Below are 15,863 nucleotides of genomic sequence, written 5' to 3'. Positions count from 1 at the left end.
CCTTATTCCCATTTTACAGAGTGGGAAACTGAATGTTGCTGAGCTAGAAACAGGTCCCAGGATCCTGACTAATAGGCCCCTGCTCTCACCATTTCCTCCTCAAAACAGGGAGAGACCCCAGTTATCCTGATGTCTGTCCCTTACACAAGCCACCAGAGCCAGGAAAAGAACCCAGGAGTCCTGACCGTAACCAGCCCCATACCCTAACCTCTAGGCACAAGTCTCAACCAGAATATATCAAAATTCATAAACACCAAGGGGGTGGTGACCAGCGACCATATCCAGCTGTCAGCGACACCAGCGCACCCCTGGAGGGATTGCATGGACGGCAATGGGGTCACTGGGGGTTCACATTGGTGTATGTGGGAGCAGGATCTGCTCCCAGCTCTCATGGGGGAGCTGCAATTTTTCTCTCCCTCTTGGCTCTTCCCGTGCTGCCAATTCTTTAATCGAATCATCCGTTTAGGGAACTGGGGCAGAATCTCTGTGTGAGATTAGCGTCCCCGCAGCTCATAGTACCAGAGTCCAGCCTGCACTCCACCCACTCTGCATCCGACCCCTTTATCACCCCACTCAGCCAGGCCAGGAGGAGGGGGTACGGCCTCCAGGGTAGACGCCACGTTTTAGAGAGGCAAAGCTCACGCCAGGTTTGGAGGGGGACTTTGTGTTGGAAAGAAAGAAGTTCCCTGGGGGTTGAGGGGATTGGGATGGGGGGCTGCTCAGTGCCACGGTGCCCCCCAAACCGCAGCCCCCTCTGGGCCTACAGATCCACTCTCACCCGGCCCTGGGAGAAAGCAGGTCTTAGTGCATTGGGCCTGTGGATGGTTGTGATTCTCTATGGGGCAGAGATTCAGCCAGGCTGCTCTCCCGAGTCTTCTCCAAACCTTCAGGGCCAGGCTGCCTCCAAGGTTCACGGGGCGCTACATGAAATAACCAGCGCAGAGGCCCATCCAGTCCTTCCCTGCCTATCCAGCACCAGCCACCTCTGCACACCTTGCGCTCTACCCCCAGGTCCTGCCTGCCACCCCCTCCGACTCCATAACACGGGTTCCCCCAGTCTCCAAACGGACTGGGAAGGCAGGAGAGGGAGCTTAGCCTTGATGTGCCAAGCAGGGTAATCTGTGGGGAGACCAACTGAACGGGACCGGAGGTGGGAAGTTGGGTTTTCCTGCCTGGCTCCAGAAGCTGCGGCACAGGAATGCCTGAGCTTCCCCTCTATGCTGCTGCAAGGAGGCAGCAGGACGGGGGTGACTCCCCCACCTTGTCTTAGGGCATGACGGGAGAGAAGCTCATTACAAAAACCCCTGCAGTGGCCCAGCATGACCCCTTGAGGCACCAAGGAGGACCCAAGCTCTGGAAGAATGAGTCTGTCGCACCCATGGGCCGTGTACCCCATAGGGGAATGAGGAAAGAAAGCAGAAACGTAGAGACAGTGCCCAGGAGGGTGCACCATTTTTAATGCCTTGAGGAGGGGGGCAGGGCAGAGATGTTGCTTGATCACTAGTTAAATGCACCCACTGGGTTTGAGATCATAGCGTGTTCGCTACCAGGTCTGGGACCAGCTTGTTTGTTAGTGGGTCTGTGACTGAAGCACATTTGCTATTGGATTTGTGATCACAGCATGTTCATTACTGGTTTGCCATCAGGGTCTGTGAGGACCATGTGTTAGCCATTGGGTCTGTGATTTAGCATTCGCTGCTGGGTCGTTACTGAGCCTGTGATTTACCCTGTCTTCATTAAAGGGTTACCATCAGCACTGTGATTATAATGTGTTGCTATTGAGACAGGCTGTGCGTGCGTGTGTGCGTGTGTGTGTGTACACACACGCAAATGTCAGCTTGCCAGCGCTATCACTGAAGAGTGAGTGCGGTTTAGCTGGAAGGATCCTGGTGCTGCGTCTTCTGCATGTGACTGTGTGGCTGAGACTCAGGGATGGAGTGCAGTCAGCAGAGGTTTTAAAAGCAAATGAATATGGCAGAGAACTGAATGAAAGAGGCAGTGGGTGCTGCTGGGAAATGGCAGAGAAGGAGTAAATCCCTTCCACCCACACTTCCCCATCACCCTTATACCCTCCCCTAAGCCTACGCCTCTCTCCTGCCTGCGGGCACAGTTGTGCTCCAGGGGGGATGTTTGCAAGGCTGGCCTGGCACCACCCAGGTGAAGATGTGTCCTGCCTGCAGAGCCCTTGTGTTGTCTGTATCACACATGGAATGACTTGTCCCTGTGGGGGGGATGAGCCGGGCGCTCCCAGGGACAGGTTGTGCTAGCCGAGCCGGGGAACGGAGACGCCCACCTTGGTTAGCAGAGAACCAGCCTTGGGGATGCCTGGGTAGGTGCCTGCTTGAGGTCCCCGTGGCTGCTGCAGAGGGTGTGGGAATTCTGGGTCCTATTGTTTCTGGTGGAAGAAGCGCTTGATGTGACTGGTCCCCAGTGGTCTACGGGCGATCCTGCTGGGGTGGGATGGAGTTCATGTTATGGGGGTGGGATCCCACTGGAAAATGGGGTTTCCTCCCTGTTCAGGGGGTTGTCAGGCCAGGGAGGAGGTACCCAGAGCTAGTGGGGAAAGGGACTGGCAGGAGGAGGTGTTTGAGGTATTAACTGCCCCCACACAGATCCCTGGGTGAAGGCTACTGACCCCCCTCGAGGGGCAGGGAGGGAGCATACTCTTCCTGTTGTGTGGCAGAGTCTGACACACTGACCCAGACACCCCTAGGCACCAGGGATAGGGCAGGGCTGGGCTTATCACCGGCAAGGCCCCAAACTGCCATAGGGGAGGAGGGCAATGGAGTTCTCCCTCCCCCTAGGTTCTGCTGCTGAATGGGAGATCAGGCCTGGCCAGAGAGTTCCCTTCCCATCTATGCCCAGGTGCTGAAGGGGGACGGTCAGCCTTGGGAAGAGATTTCTTCGCCTCTCAGGGAAGCAACTGTATGTTTCCTCTAGGTCTCCCTATCAGTGAGGGGAAATGCAGGATCCAGGGGGTGGGGGGGATTTCTAGCCTCTGGCCCGAGCGGGACAGTAAGGCTGCCCTGTGAATTGCCAAGATAGTAGGGAATGGCCATAATCATGGGGACTCAAGCAGCTGCTTTACCACTGAGCTGATTTATGGCTGTTCTGTGCCTCAGTTTTCCCATCTGTTATCGCCGTCTTACAGCTAGGGAAACTGAGGCATGGAGAGGCTGTGACATGCCCAGAGGCCATGGTTTAGCCCTGAATCATTATCGGAGCTGTGATTAGAACACTCGGTCATGCTCCCCCTCTCTCAAATGCACTGGCTCTGGTCCCGGCAGTGACAGCTCTTCCAGCTCCATTTCCTGTGTAACAGGCTGGGTGGGATGGGCCAGAACCAGGGATAGATAAACCCCCGGGGGGCAAATGGTGGGGCATTTCCCTCAGTTCAGAGGTGCCACCTCTCTGCCTGTCTCTGACATCTGAAGGAACAATCAGATCTTGCTTCTGATGCTCTAACTGCAGCCTCAGCTGAGATCGGCAGAAACCGCCAGGCAATTCTGCTGAGACTTCCACTCCCAAATCAGTGAAATTCAACCGCTATTAACCTTCTGGCACACGCTGGCCTGAAGGGGCTGCAGAGCCTTCCAAGGGCAAAGTGAAGACCCTCCTCCTGCAGAGCGCTCTGCCAGCCAGAACAGTGCATAAGAGATTGTGCCATGGGGCTTGCCCCTCCCCGCCCCAATGGAGGGGGAACGCATGCAGAGCAGGGGGAAGAGCCTATGCTACTGGGCCCAGCTTCCTGGCTGGAAGAGAGGAAACACAGGAGGTACTAGCCTGAGTGGAATGGGGTAGCACCAGTCTCCAACTGGCTCCTAGGAAAAAGTCTCAACCCAGCCTACTGCAAGGAAAGTACTTTGCTGCTGCTGTGCAGGGAGGAGCCATGAGCCTGGATGGAGTGGGGCAGAAGCATGGGGCCAAGCTTTCGCCCTGGGGAGAAGGCACCACAGGCCCAGACACCCTTCAACTTGTGTATGGGAGTTCTAATGCAATGCGATCTGGATCTGAGCCCTTCCCCACACCAGTCCTCATGCTTCAGGGCCCAAGATGATCACTGACAAGGGTCAGGAAGAAACTGCCACCCTCTCCAGGCACTCTGGGGAGCTTATGCTTTCCTCCGTCTCTGTCCGGGAGGTAAGAACAGATAGATAGTTTTTGAGTTCCCGCTACAGATGGGCTCAGCCCACAAAATCGGCAGGTATCACCGAGCAAAGGAAGATAGATGAGCACGGACCACAGTCCGTGCTGCAGGGCGAGATGGGCAGCGGCAGCCCAGCAGCGGGTCACTGACCCCAACTGCTCCCATCAAATCACAAGCAGTTATAAGCACCCCCACGTTCAGTGTTGGGATTATTACTATTATTTATTATGTCCTGTACCACTTAGGAGCCCCTCTCATGGCCCAGAACCCCACTGTGCTAGGCGCTGTCCACACGCAGAACAAAAAGACGTCCCCCTGCACCACAGAGCTTACAATCTAAGTATAAAACAAGAGACGGCAACTAGACATGGGATTTAGCTCAGGCCCATCTCTAGTTCTACCTATGTGACTTAGGGTGACCAGATGTCCCGATTTTATAGGGACAGTCCTGATATTTGGGGCTTTTTCTTATATAGGCTCCTATTACCCCCCACTCTCAGTCCCGATTTTTCACACTTGCTGTCTGGTCACCCTAATGTGACTATTAAGTTGGGAAGGGCAGAATGGGAAGTAGTAACTTGTGAACCAAAAGTAGGGACATGGAGGAACATCTGACCCTTGTAACTGGGGGTGGGGGAGAGGAGGGAAGCAATGAAGAATGAGCATGACGGTGGTTCCCCAGCTAAGTAGGGGTAAGGGCCACTGTCAGGAATCAGCACCTGCAGCCCAGCCAATTGCTAATGAACACAGCTGGCCAGTAGTAGGCTGCCTGATTGGCTAAACCACCTGATTGGTTGGAAGAGTCAGCAGATCATCTCTTAAGCCCTAGCCCAGCAGTAGTACCCTGGTTGTTTAAAGCGTCTGTCTGCGATAGCACCTGTACATGCATGGTCGGCCTTGCTTCGCTCCAGGTAACATAGTCTTGACCCTTGGCTCTGATTCCTGACTTTGGCTCCGGCATCTGATGCTGGACTTCTGACTGTAAACCTTAGGCATGATTGCCTATGTCCCAGTCACTGACACCCACTGTAACAAACTGCTATATAAACCACAACTACATGTGGACAGGGGTGTAGAACCTGGTCCTTTTGCTCCAAAAACACAAGCCTGTACCATCTGAGATCTTAGATGGTACCATGTGGTCCACCCAGTCACTAGAAACCAACATCATGCATTTATATATGCAATTAGTGCATTACAATCCCCTGTGTCAGTACCCTAGTTTCCCTTCCTATCACCCCAGGCCCCCATTGCCTAGTCCTCACAATATTTAATCCTGTGGATCACTAGCAAGACCTCCAGACTCCTGATATATGGAGTAGCAGATCTCCTTAAATAGACGTTTATTAGAGAAAACTTCAACAGGCTTCCACACAGCTTGAGTTCCAGCTCAGTCTGCGTTGTTTACTAGAATCTGCACTCCATGTGGTGCTCTAGCCGGCACGTGGTGATATCTAGTGGCTTCCAAATATAATTGCACATAAACACATAACAGAGACCACAGAGAACCTTTGCTAATGAGGCTTCCTTGTTGAAAAAAAAACTTAAATAAACCCTTTAGTTTTATCCACTGGTTAAACTCAAAACATCACTCAGACAAAATGTGGTGATGACCCCAGTGCCTGCGACTTGGCTACATGGGCTCCAAATACTTCATTTGTTAGTTAAATATCTGAACGCAAGAAGAAATGCTAATTTGTTCCATGCTGTTGCCTTTTAGTTACTTGGTGGTTCCCAGCAGGATCATCATTAAGAGCTTTGGAAATTAGAAACAAACAATTGTCTTAAGGAACAAGTGAAAAATGGTCCTTGCCAGATAGTTTGTCTTGGATTTTGGCTTTGTAAAATGATACAGTTTTGTTGGGCTTTAATATTAAATAGAAGCATTTGAATTACTTTAACTGAAAATGGTGTGTACACATATACATATGCACACTAGGGCGCTGGGCTAGCCTAAAGCAGCAGAGAGGAAGGCTGAGCTTTGTGGTTAAAGCACTGGCGTGGGACTCAGGAGATCTAGGTTCAATTCCTAGCTCTGCCACAGCCTCCCTGGGCAAATTATTTGGGGCTGCACTTTCAAAAGAGTGCAGCATGCTGGGTGCTAAGTAAGTGGAAATCTGGCCCTACATCTCTTTGTGCCAGTAAAATTGGGATAATATTTCCTTTCTCCCACCCGCTGTCTGTTTTGTCCACTTAAACTGGAAACTCTTCAGTCGGGGACTGTTTCACTATGTGTATGTACAGAACCTAGCGCAAGGAGGTCCTGATCTCAGTTGTGTGGCCTCTAGATGGTACTGTAATACAAACAATACTGAAAGAAAGTGAAATTGACTAGGAACAAAGGAGAAACTGATCAGCTGAGTTTAATGATTCAAACTGAGTGAGGTGCAGAAAACAGGTAAACAGCACAACTGGTTAAAAAGTCCACTTGCCTCCTTGAACACTCAAAGGGATTCTTGGTAACACCAGGCAGGGTGAAAGTCGCTATGGCACTCTGGAAAACTGTACCCTGTAGCTCTAAACATGATTTTTATCCTGTTTAAATACAGGCTGTCCCAGAAAGAAACCAGCGGGCGTGTTCATGAATAGAACCCACTTCCAACTCCATGTTGTACATGTGCAAACATACAACATGGCTTAACCCCAACTGTGTGGGTGCACACTCCTGCGTTTCTTGTCGCTCTGTGTCAACAGATGGAAAGGCATCCGTGGGCGAAATAATGACACTAACAATGGTGGTGGCAGGGTTTGTAGGCACACAGAAGGTGCTCAGCAGTGAAGGATTTTGACTAGGGATGGGCCGATTCAGATTGAAGTAGCAGCAGCTCCATTCTCCGCCTAAAATTCAAACTGACTCACTTGATGGTGGGAAAGGTTGGGTCAGTCCTTGCTATTTCCCCTGCTGCTGCTCCCTTCCTCGTTCTCGTGGGACTTCTTGACCCAGTGTTGCAGACCCTGGAGATTCCCATTAAACACCTGGGTCCTATCACCCCGTCAAGTCAGGAGGGAGAAAAGGCATAAATGCAGAGGCCTGGGCTAGAATCTGCCGTGACTGTGGCACAGAGAGGCAATGCCAACCCTGACAAGGGGAGACATTGGCAGCCAGTGCAGAGGCATCTGCTGGGAGCAGGGCTTGTAGCCATCAGCTCTGGACTCACGCCCTAGGGAGCACCAAGTCATGCCAGACGTTGGGTGATGGGCACAACCTATCTCTTAGTTTGCTGTCCAGGACTCCTCTGGGTTCTGGGATTCCTGCTGGGCTCTACCTTCATAGCACCCTTCCCTTGGGAGGAGTATCACTGTGGTTCACAGCTGCTTTACTGTATCCTGCTCTGAATGACCTGCCTGGTAAGCCAGGTAGGCTGGAATTAGAGCCCTGTTGCCTTCCCCACTTACCGTGGCCACCCTGTCTGTTCGGCTCCCCACTGGCACTGTGTATCAGGTGGCCTGGAGCCCAAGCCCACTGAGGTCCGTGGACTCTGGATCAGGAACAGTTAGGGGCTCATCTAAACCCACAGGAGGTTTGCTCAGCACTGCTTTGGCCCTCCATTTTCATATTTCAGGGTGGGACTCTTCAGTCTTAAGGCATGAGCCACAGCCATGAAATCAATGGCTGTGATGCGGGTCCTTTAGGAGCAAGAAGATGCACTGCCCGTTCTCATCCCCCCCAAAGACTCTCGTGGGGGGGGACTGCCCACGCCAGCATCTGCCTTTCTCAGAACTCCCCGCCCGGGCTCACGAAGCCAGGGAAGAGCTGTGTGTCAGTGGTTCCGTCACGCTGGCAGACAGCTGGCAAATGAGCTAAATGGCCCTATGTGTAGTGACTTCCGCAAGACGAAACACAAATCTGAGCAGCGACATGGCACGAGCAATGGGAGGGGGAGAGAGAGAGAACATAGGAAAGGAATAGGAGAGATCCCAAGAGGGCAGAGGAGAATAAAATACGGAGAGCGGAAGATGGAGGCTGGGAGTTAAAGGATAAGTCAACCTCACTGTCCCATTCTCCCTCCCCCACCTCTGGCCATCTGCTTCTGCTTCTACTGCTCAGAGCCTGCTCTGAAACTGCCAGGCTGAGCAGAGAGCTATTGGCTTCAATGTGGACTAGAAACAGCACCCTGTGCACGGAGTCAGTAGTGAGCCCACTGCCACAGCACAGTGCTGTACTGCCCGGAGTTCATTCTGAACCCAGGGCTCCACAACGTCCTGGAGGATCCTGAGCTGCTGGGGGCGTCCCAAAAACAAGTCCTGGCCCCTTGTCTCTACGCCATTTTCAAGAGCAGGGTTAACCTGGCGCCCTGGTCGCCTTCCAGTGTGTTCGATGATCTACATTCTCCCTCCAGTTTCAAATGGGCAGATCATTCTTGGCAGCTCTCTATGCACTGTTGTGCGGTGTTGCTGTGTGCTGTTAAACAGCTGCTGTACCCCAACCCAGAGGTGGGTGACAGATTCCTATGTGTATCGTCATTTCTGCAGCTGATCTTCTCTGAGCCTATGGGAATTCTGTGCGTACAACAATTTCAGGATTGGGATTGCAGTTGCCCAGGTCCTTGGGGATCCTTCTGGTGAAGGGTGCTGTATAAATATAAAGGGGCTTATAACAGGCTGGCTGAGACATCCCATCCTTTTAGCAGGCATTGATCGTGTTGGGAAAAGGTTTAGTGGGCTCCGCTGACACAGAGGCAGGAGGCTCTATATGCCACTTGTATATAAGGCAGGTAGAAGAGGATCTCTGAGAGAAAGGGGACCTAGGATGTGGGCTGAGTAACCTCAAGAGAGAAGCAACCAAGACTGGGCGAAGGTTTGAGCAGAGCTAATTACTGCTAATTAAGCCAAAGCCTAGGAAGGAGGTGAGTTTGGACGCTACGCCCCGTGGAGGTTTTGCTTCGGAGCAGGTTGGGAAAGGGGCCTGCTCACAGTTGTATCCCTGGGACCCAAACTGCTCCTTCTGGCGTTAATGGCAAAACTTCCCCTACCTTCAATAAAGGCAGGATTTGGCCCTGTTATTGGGCCCTGCTATATGTGCACACTGGTGAAAACTGTCCCAATGTTAGGGATGGGGCAGGGGAGAAGAAAGGTGTGGAAATCCACTTATGTGCCATGCATTTCTCTGAAGAGAGTTCACATAGTGAAAATACATAGGGCCAGATTCTGGGGTGGTGCAAATCACCATCGTTCCACAGAAGTCAATGGAGCTAGGCTGACTTACACCAGCTGGGGATGTCGCATGGAAGCTATGCAGATATCAGCAAAGTCCAGTGAAAACATGCCTGATTTACACGGCACTGCATGTGGGAGCCGTGGCAAAGGCAGGGTTGGGATTTGTTCTCCAGGCCAGGGCTCTCAGTTTGATTAGCTGAATAAAAAACCTACAGGGAGCGGGGCAGAGTTATAACCACCGGAGTGATCAACATGGACCGGCAGGGAAGGGGCCCCCGTTTGAGGTGCAGCTTTTCTGTTCATGGGATTAATTCACCAGCATCCCCAGAGCATCCCTGCTCCCTGGTCACCCTAAATGAATTTCAACAGCCAGACCAGGTGTGGTTTTCCTTTTTATGCTGGTGAAAGCCTGTCAGGTGGAATTCTCCCATCACAGAACCAGGTACAGCATGGGTGGCATCAGGGCAAGCTTCCCCAGTGTGGCCTTGCCAATGCCCTTTGACTTAAAAGGGGTCACCCCTAAGATCACCAGGGGCAATCTGCTGAAACTGCTGACAAAGAGGCTAATTAATACCAATGGTGCTGGGACAACTACATCCGCTACCTCTTCAAAGCAAACAAACAAGCCCAATCCAGGTGTGTCTGTTAAATGGACCCACGGCAGTCTGATAGGACCCACTAGTATTGCACCAAGGACCACGTCTTCACCATGGGAACTTCATTGTGTCCCTATCCCAGGTGATCACTTTCATGATGGCAGGGTTTGTGAGGCACGGAGAATTCCCTAAGCTAGAGCACCCTCTAAAGAGATTCCTTTAGAGATCCATGTACCCTAGTTCCAGATAGGACTATTGTGACATTAGATCTAGTGTGTGTGCGTTCACATACCCCCACCCCACACTCTGCATCACTCGAAGCAATGCCACAAACTCAGCATGGTAACAACAAGCATTTTCTTCAACTCCTGTCCACAAAACATTTTTACTTTTTGCACACTCTAAAAGAAGATCCATCTTCTCGCTCTCCCCGGGGTTAAGCATTATTGTTCTGAATACAGGAGACCCACCAACACTTTCTTCCAGGGATCTCAGAGCTCTTTGCAATCTTTCTATAAATGTGCATGTCACTTCACAGATCAAAGAAAGACAAGGTCTCTGTCCAGAAGAATTTACAGTCTAAGTGATGATGAGATGCACCAGGGATGTGCATAGACACTACCAGGGATGAAGACTGTAGAGAAATGAACCCAAACATGAGTCAGGCCCTCCCAAAATGAGACCGACTTAAAAATCATAAGATTTAGAAAAACAAATATGTGGGTTCTGGTTATTTGTCTTCTGGTTTCTGAGACTTTAAGGGTCATGTTTACAAGCTTTTCTCGGCAAACAGGAGGGCTAAAAACTTACTTTTCATTTTAAAATAAGCTAAGAGTTTCAAGAAATCATATGACTCCAGGAGCTGGGGGGTTTAAATCAATCACCAAATACCGTGAGACTTGTGATAAAATTGAGAGTTGGCAGCACTGTGGTGGTTCTGGATGTATAATAATAATAATACCTAGCTCTTACACTGTGCTTTTTTTCATTAGTAAATCTCAAAGCACTTTACAAAGGATCAGTTTCCCCATTTTACAGAGAGGGAAACTGAGGCACAGGGATGGGACTTGCTCAAGGTCACCCAGCAGATCAGTGGCTGACCAAGGAATAGAGCACAGGTCTCCTGAGGCCCAGTCCAATGCTCTACCCCCTAGGCCACATTATCACAGCATGGAGAGTCTCTTTTTACCTTCCTTCATGCACACAGACTCAGAGGGTTTGGTGTCTTCATGGGAAAAGTGTGCCTGACTCTGCTCTCAGTGCCCCCAGTGGAGCGCTATGGACTCACTCCTCATTTACATCACCGTAAGGGTGAGGGGAATCAGGCTCACTGTTCCAAAGAGAGATTGGAGGCACAGCAGATCAGGTCAGGAAGGGTGGGGGTATGCCCAGGAGCAGGAGGACAGGTGGAAGATGGTTGTGGGAGGAGAATACAGAGGGGTGGTTAATTTAGCTGCTTTTCTATGAAGTGAAAGGATCGAATGGGGAGTCAAAGGAGACAAGGTCGGGGAGAGAGAAGGGGATGCATTCTGTCGGGCTTTGCAGATGAGGACAAGGACCACGGTGAGGGGGAAGCAGCATAAGGATTTGAGATGGGGCTGGAAGTTGTCAGAACTGCCTTCCAGATGGGCTGGGGTTGGGAAAGCTGGGGCAGGGAGGAGGCTGCAGTACTGGAGGTGAAAGACGGATCAGGGCTAGGACTTCGGTTTTGTTGGACAAAGCCTGGGCAGGAAGGGATTTTGTGTAGGAATCTGGTGCTGATGGTGTTAATGTGGGAGGGGAAGGAGGGGGAGGGGTGAAGGGTGCTGTGAGTCTGAAGGAGCAAGGATGATGGTAGCTTTGCTAGTAGAGATGGGGCAGGTTTAGGGGCCAGGGTTCGGTTAATCCTCACAAACCCCCGTGACAGAGGGGGAAGTATCTCTGTTTTATAGATGTGGAAACTGAGGCACTGAGCAGTGACATGATTGGCCCGTGGTCACACAGCGAGTCAATGGCAGAGTGATAAGCAGATTTTGAGGATCCCAACTTGCTCTCAGACCTGTGAATTGGAGCCTGGACACCCCCTCTGTAAGCACCTGGCCTATTCCCTCCTCTGTAGGATGCAGCAGTCGGGACAGGCCCCCGTTCTGACTAGTCCATCCCATGGCTTTCCCTTCTCTATGTGTCACAGGAATGAACATGGTCTTCCATCTGTTCAGCTTCAGTGCAGCATGCTGAACACCCAGGGCTTTCTGGGTAACCTTGTGTCCTGCCCTCTGGCGTTCAAACCAGCTCCCCTTCCCAGAGGTGGCCTCTTGCTCCCTGGGCCAGACTGGCAAGGGCTGGGAACTCCTGTTTGTAGAGCCAGCCCGTTCTGCCCTGGCAGGAGACCTCACTACTCACTGGCAACCTCTGCTGGCTGCTTGAGGGGTGATGAGCAGCTCAGAAAGGGCTCCTACCAAACCTTTCTTGGCCAGAGGCTGCTGGCTGGGATTGGTTCAGAGAGGATTGAGGGGCATGGTTCAAAGGAAAGCAGGGTGCAGGGGGAGCTGTAAGGGATGGGGGTAACCGGTGTGTGTGTGGGGGGGTGGAAATGAAGAAGGGAGGTGTCTTCTACAGAAGATAGTGCAGAGAGAGCCTGAGTAGAAAGATCAGTATCGGAGCAAAATATTTATCATTATAATTAGGAATACCAGCCACTGCACCACCTACCCTCAGGAAAAGAAACCAGGAGCCCTTCCTGCAAGCTGCCTGCCAGGTGCCAGACCAGATCCCCCCTCCCCAGGGCTGCAAGCTGCTCCATCTCCTCTTATGACCCGCTCTCCCCATCCCTTCCCCGGCAACCGGCTTTTGGGAAGCTGAGAGAGGGAGGGGGAGACCTGGCCTTAGCAGATTTCCTCCCTCCCCCCATTTCCCCGCGATGCATGAACCGCAGCCTGGCCACCGCTCCGGTGCTGCAGGTAGAAACTGGCAGGTGGGAACCAGACCCGTGTGTCTCCACTGTAGGGAGGGGGTGGGGGTCGGGGATGCAGCATCCCTTTTGCAAAACTACCGTCCGAGCAGGGAGGTCACTGCAGGAGAAAGCCCAATCCTTGTCTTCCCCCCCACCCAATCTCCAGGGTTTTTTTAGGGGGGGGTGGGGGAGAAAGGTGCCCAGCTGCAGCACAGCGGGTCCTGCCAGCTTGCTGCTGGGACAGCTGGACACCCCCCCCCCCCACCCATTCCGGCTGCAGCGAGCACCACAGGGACCTTTGCTCCCTTGGCCAGCAGCCCGGCGCGCAGAGAGGGGGCCCCCCGGTGCATTTCCCTGCCGGAGGCGAGGCGCTTACCTGGGGCGTCCCCGTCCGCGCATAGAGCAGCCGCCCCCTGCTGAAGGGTGCAAGGCGGGAGCAAGGCCTGGGGGAGCAGAGCAGAGGGAGAGTGCGGGGCGCCAGGCTCCTGCGTCCGCCGGCCGAGCTCGCAATGAAGCAGCCGCGCCAGGACTGCAGGCGAGGCGCGCGCTCCCTCCCTCTCTCCCTCCCTGCCTGCCTCCTCCCGCAGCCGCCCACCTCCTTCTGCTGGTTTCCATGGCAACTGGGTAATGCTCAGTACCTCCAGCGAGCCCCGGCCACGCGCGGGTTCTCGCCCCTCCAGGCCCCCCCGCGGGCCCAGGTGCCATCCGCCGTGCGCACCCGCATCCTCGGGCACTGCACACGTGCGCAGCAGTCACAAGTGCTGCTGAGACCCTCACACTGGCGTGTGTACACACGCGTGACCCTCACACTGGCATATGTGCACACGCGTGTGACCCTCCTGCTCATGCATGTGTGAAGTTGATGCTCACATGAGCACGTGTAAATGCACAGCCTTCATGCTTGCACTGGTGTGTGTGTCTGTCTGTATGACCATGCTCACCCTGCCGTGCACCCATGAGCCACCTTCACACTCACATTGGCTTGCATGTGTGCAAACCCAGTAGTTAAAAATGAAAAACGCACTCAGGCAATCCACAGCTGCAAATGGAGGGGAATGGAATGATGAGTTCTGACCTGTTTGGGTTTATTGCATTGCACTAATCGGATGAATTTTCGAGCCGTGGTAAGGAAGGGATGAATCGATCACTGGGTACTGCCAGGCATGGACAGATTATGCACTCCGCACAGTTCCCTTTATTCAGTTATATCAATTCACCTCCTTGAACATCTGCACAGACATGGAGCTCTGCCTATGCACATTATTTATGACCTGTGCTACCCCGACATTCTAGTCCTGGCCTCCCAACTCAACTTCTGTCCTGATCTGCTGAACCAGTCCTGTACCCACACAGCTCTACAAATGCACCTTAATGCTGACTCTCAGCATCCTCTGCTATTCCAGCCGTAGGCCTATCCTGCCCAGAGCCTGCCGGCTTTGCCCAGTTATCCCAGAGGTCATCGTAGTTCTTGTGATCTAGCCAAAGGCTCATGGAGAGCTACGCTGAGACCCACCAAACGCCTTTCACCTCTGACCTAAGGCATTTTAACAAATGTCTCCATGGAGAAATCACAGTGAACTGATCCAGTGCCCCGTCTGACCCCTGGTCATCACTTTATTTCATGATCCTCCTGGTGCATCAGCATTGCTAAATACACCTAGCGATCGGCCTTAAAAAGGGGGGAGCTTGGACCTTCCACCACCAGTGAGACAATTTAGAAACCCTGCTGTGTTCCTCAGCATTTTGGGAGGTCTGGGACTCCTAGCACCCCATCTCTGCCTGACCATGGCTGTTAGCATTAAGACCTAGTGTATGGCTTCTGCTGTTTGAAGGTACTGCAACATCAGGTTAGTTTTGTCCCAGACGCACGTTCTCTAGGGAGAGTGCAGGCATTGCTCGTGCCCTATTTACAACAGGTGCCGGGAATCCCAAGTGCACATGTGCTAGGCACCAAGCAATAGGTCTGAACAGGCATCTGAGCTCCTTGTTTAATGCTGGTAGGCCAGAACTCTCTTCTCTCCAGAGAGCTCGCTCAGTGACAATCTGCCCTGCTTCCGTGTCTGGCTTGCAGTTCTAATCAGATCTTGCCGGGAAGGGAGCAGAGAGGGATAAACTCTCTCCGGGGGTAGGGATTCCATCTTAAAGTCTTCCATGTAGGAAGCCAGGCGAGTGGAAATGGAGCATCAAGCTGTGCAGCCTCATTGTCAGCGGGTGACATCCCCTCTGCCTGTTCCTTCCTTTGCAGCTACCCAGATTGGAGTGAAAGGGCCAGTGGCAATATTTGGAGAGGGAGGCCTCCCTCAATAAATAAAGTCAGCTCTAAACAGAATTGGGCCTGGATCCAAGCTTCTCCAATGGGCACGGGTGTCTCAGTTGGGGCCACGTCTCCAATCCTGTCTGGAGACTGGTTGCTGAGTGCATTGGGGCTGCGTTTCTTTATATTACTGGAACGGGAGCCGGAGAAAACCATGTTCCTTTCTTCCCTGAATAGTGCTGCAGGGAGTTTTCCCTCCCCAGCCTACAGAAGCTTAATATAGAGTCAGTGAGGAACCCCAGGGCCCTATGTCTGAGGGACCGAGGATCCTCAACTTGCTTGTTTCTCTCCTCTTTACCTTCAGTCCCCATTGTCCTCCCTCCAAAGCACCTAGGAAAGACAGGAATGGGTTCTGGGCCACTGGGGTTTGCATCTATTAGATCCCATCAGAACAGCAGCATGGGCCAGCTAGCATGTATTCTGTTCCCAGGAGAGCCAACATCCCAGAGGCAGCATTCCCGGTGCTCCCTTAGCACCCTCCACTCCCTATAGTGCATGCGCTCGCTCTCTCTCTCTTGTTTTCTCCAAGCAGATCCAGCATGGTTCCTGTTACAGTGTAAATAGGGATCATATCACCTACTGCATGGGAATCGGCAGCCAGGCTGCAGGAGGAGCCTTATTCAGTGGGCAGCTCTGTGTCTGCTGCAGATAGAAAGACCCATCAGATGCCTTTAAAGCGTTACTGAGGGAGACCCAAACCAGAGCCATCTGTTGGGA

The 15,863-nt window shown here is 52.5% G+C and overlaps 1 protein-coding gene across 3 annotated transcripts in view; it reads right to left on the bottom strand.

Moving 5' to 3' along the window:
* The window catches only part of PACSIN1 (protein kinase C and casein kinase substrate in neurons 1), a 55,140-nt gene that overhangs the window by 26,422 nt on the left and 12,855 nt on the right, over window positions 1-15,863 (bottom strand). The window contains exon 1 of one of the 3 annotated variants that reach the window (XM_005309679.4): window positions 13,209-13,390. The exons of 1 other annotated variant lie outside the window; for it this stretch is intronic. The gene's annotated coding sequence lies outside the window, so the exon portion shown is untranslated. Of the gene's footprint in view, window positions 1-2,293; window positions 2,415-13,208; window positions 13,391-15,863 lie in introns of those variants that run through there. One more of the 3 variants, XM_042858116.2, reaches the window with a different exon arrangement.

The sequence above is a fragment of the Chrysemys picta genome, chromosome 4, assembly GCF_011386835.1.
Source record: "Chrysemys picta bellii isolate R12L10 chromosome 4, ASM1138683v2, whole genome shotgun sequence".
Lineage (NCBI taxonomy): Eukaryota > Metazoa > Chordata > Testudines > Emydidae > Chrysemys > Chrysemys picta.
This window is presented reverse-complemented; position numbering and strand designations above follow the sequence as displayed.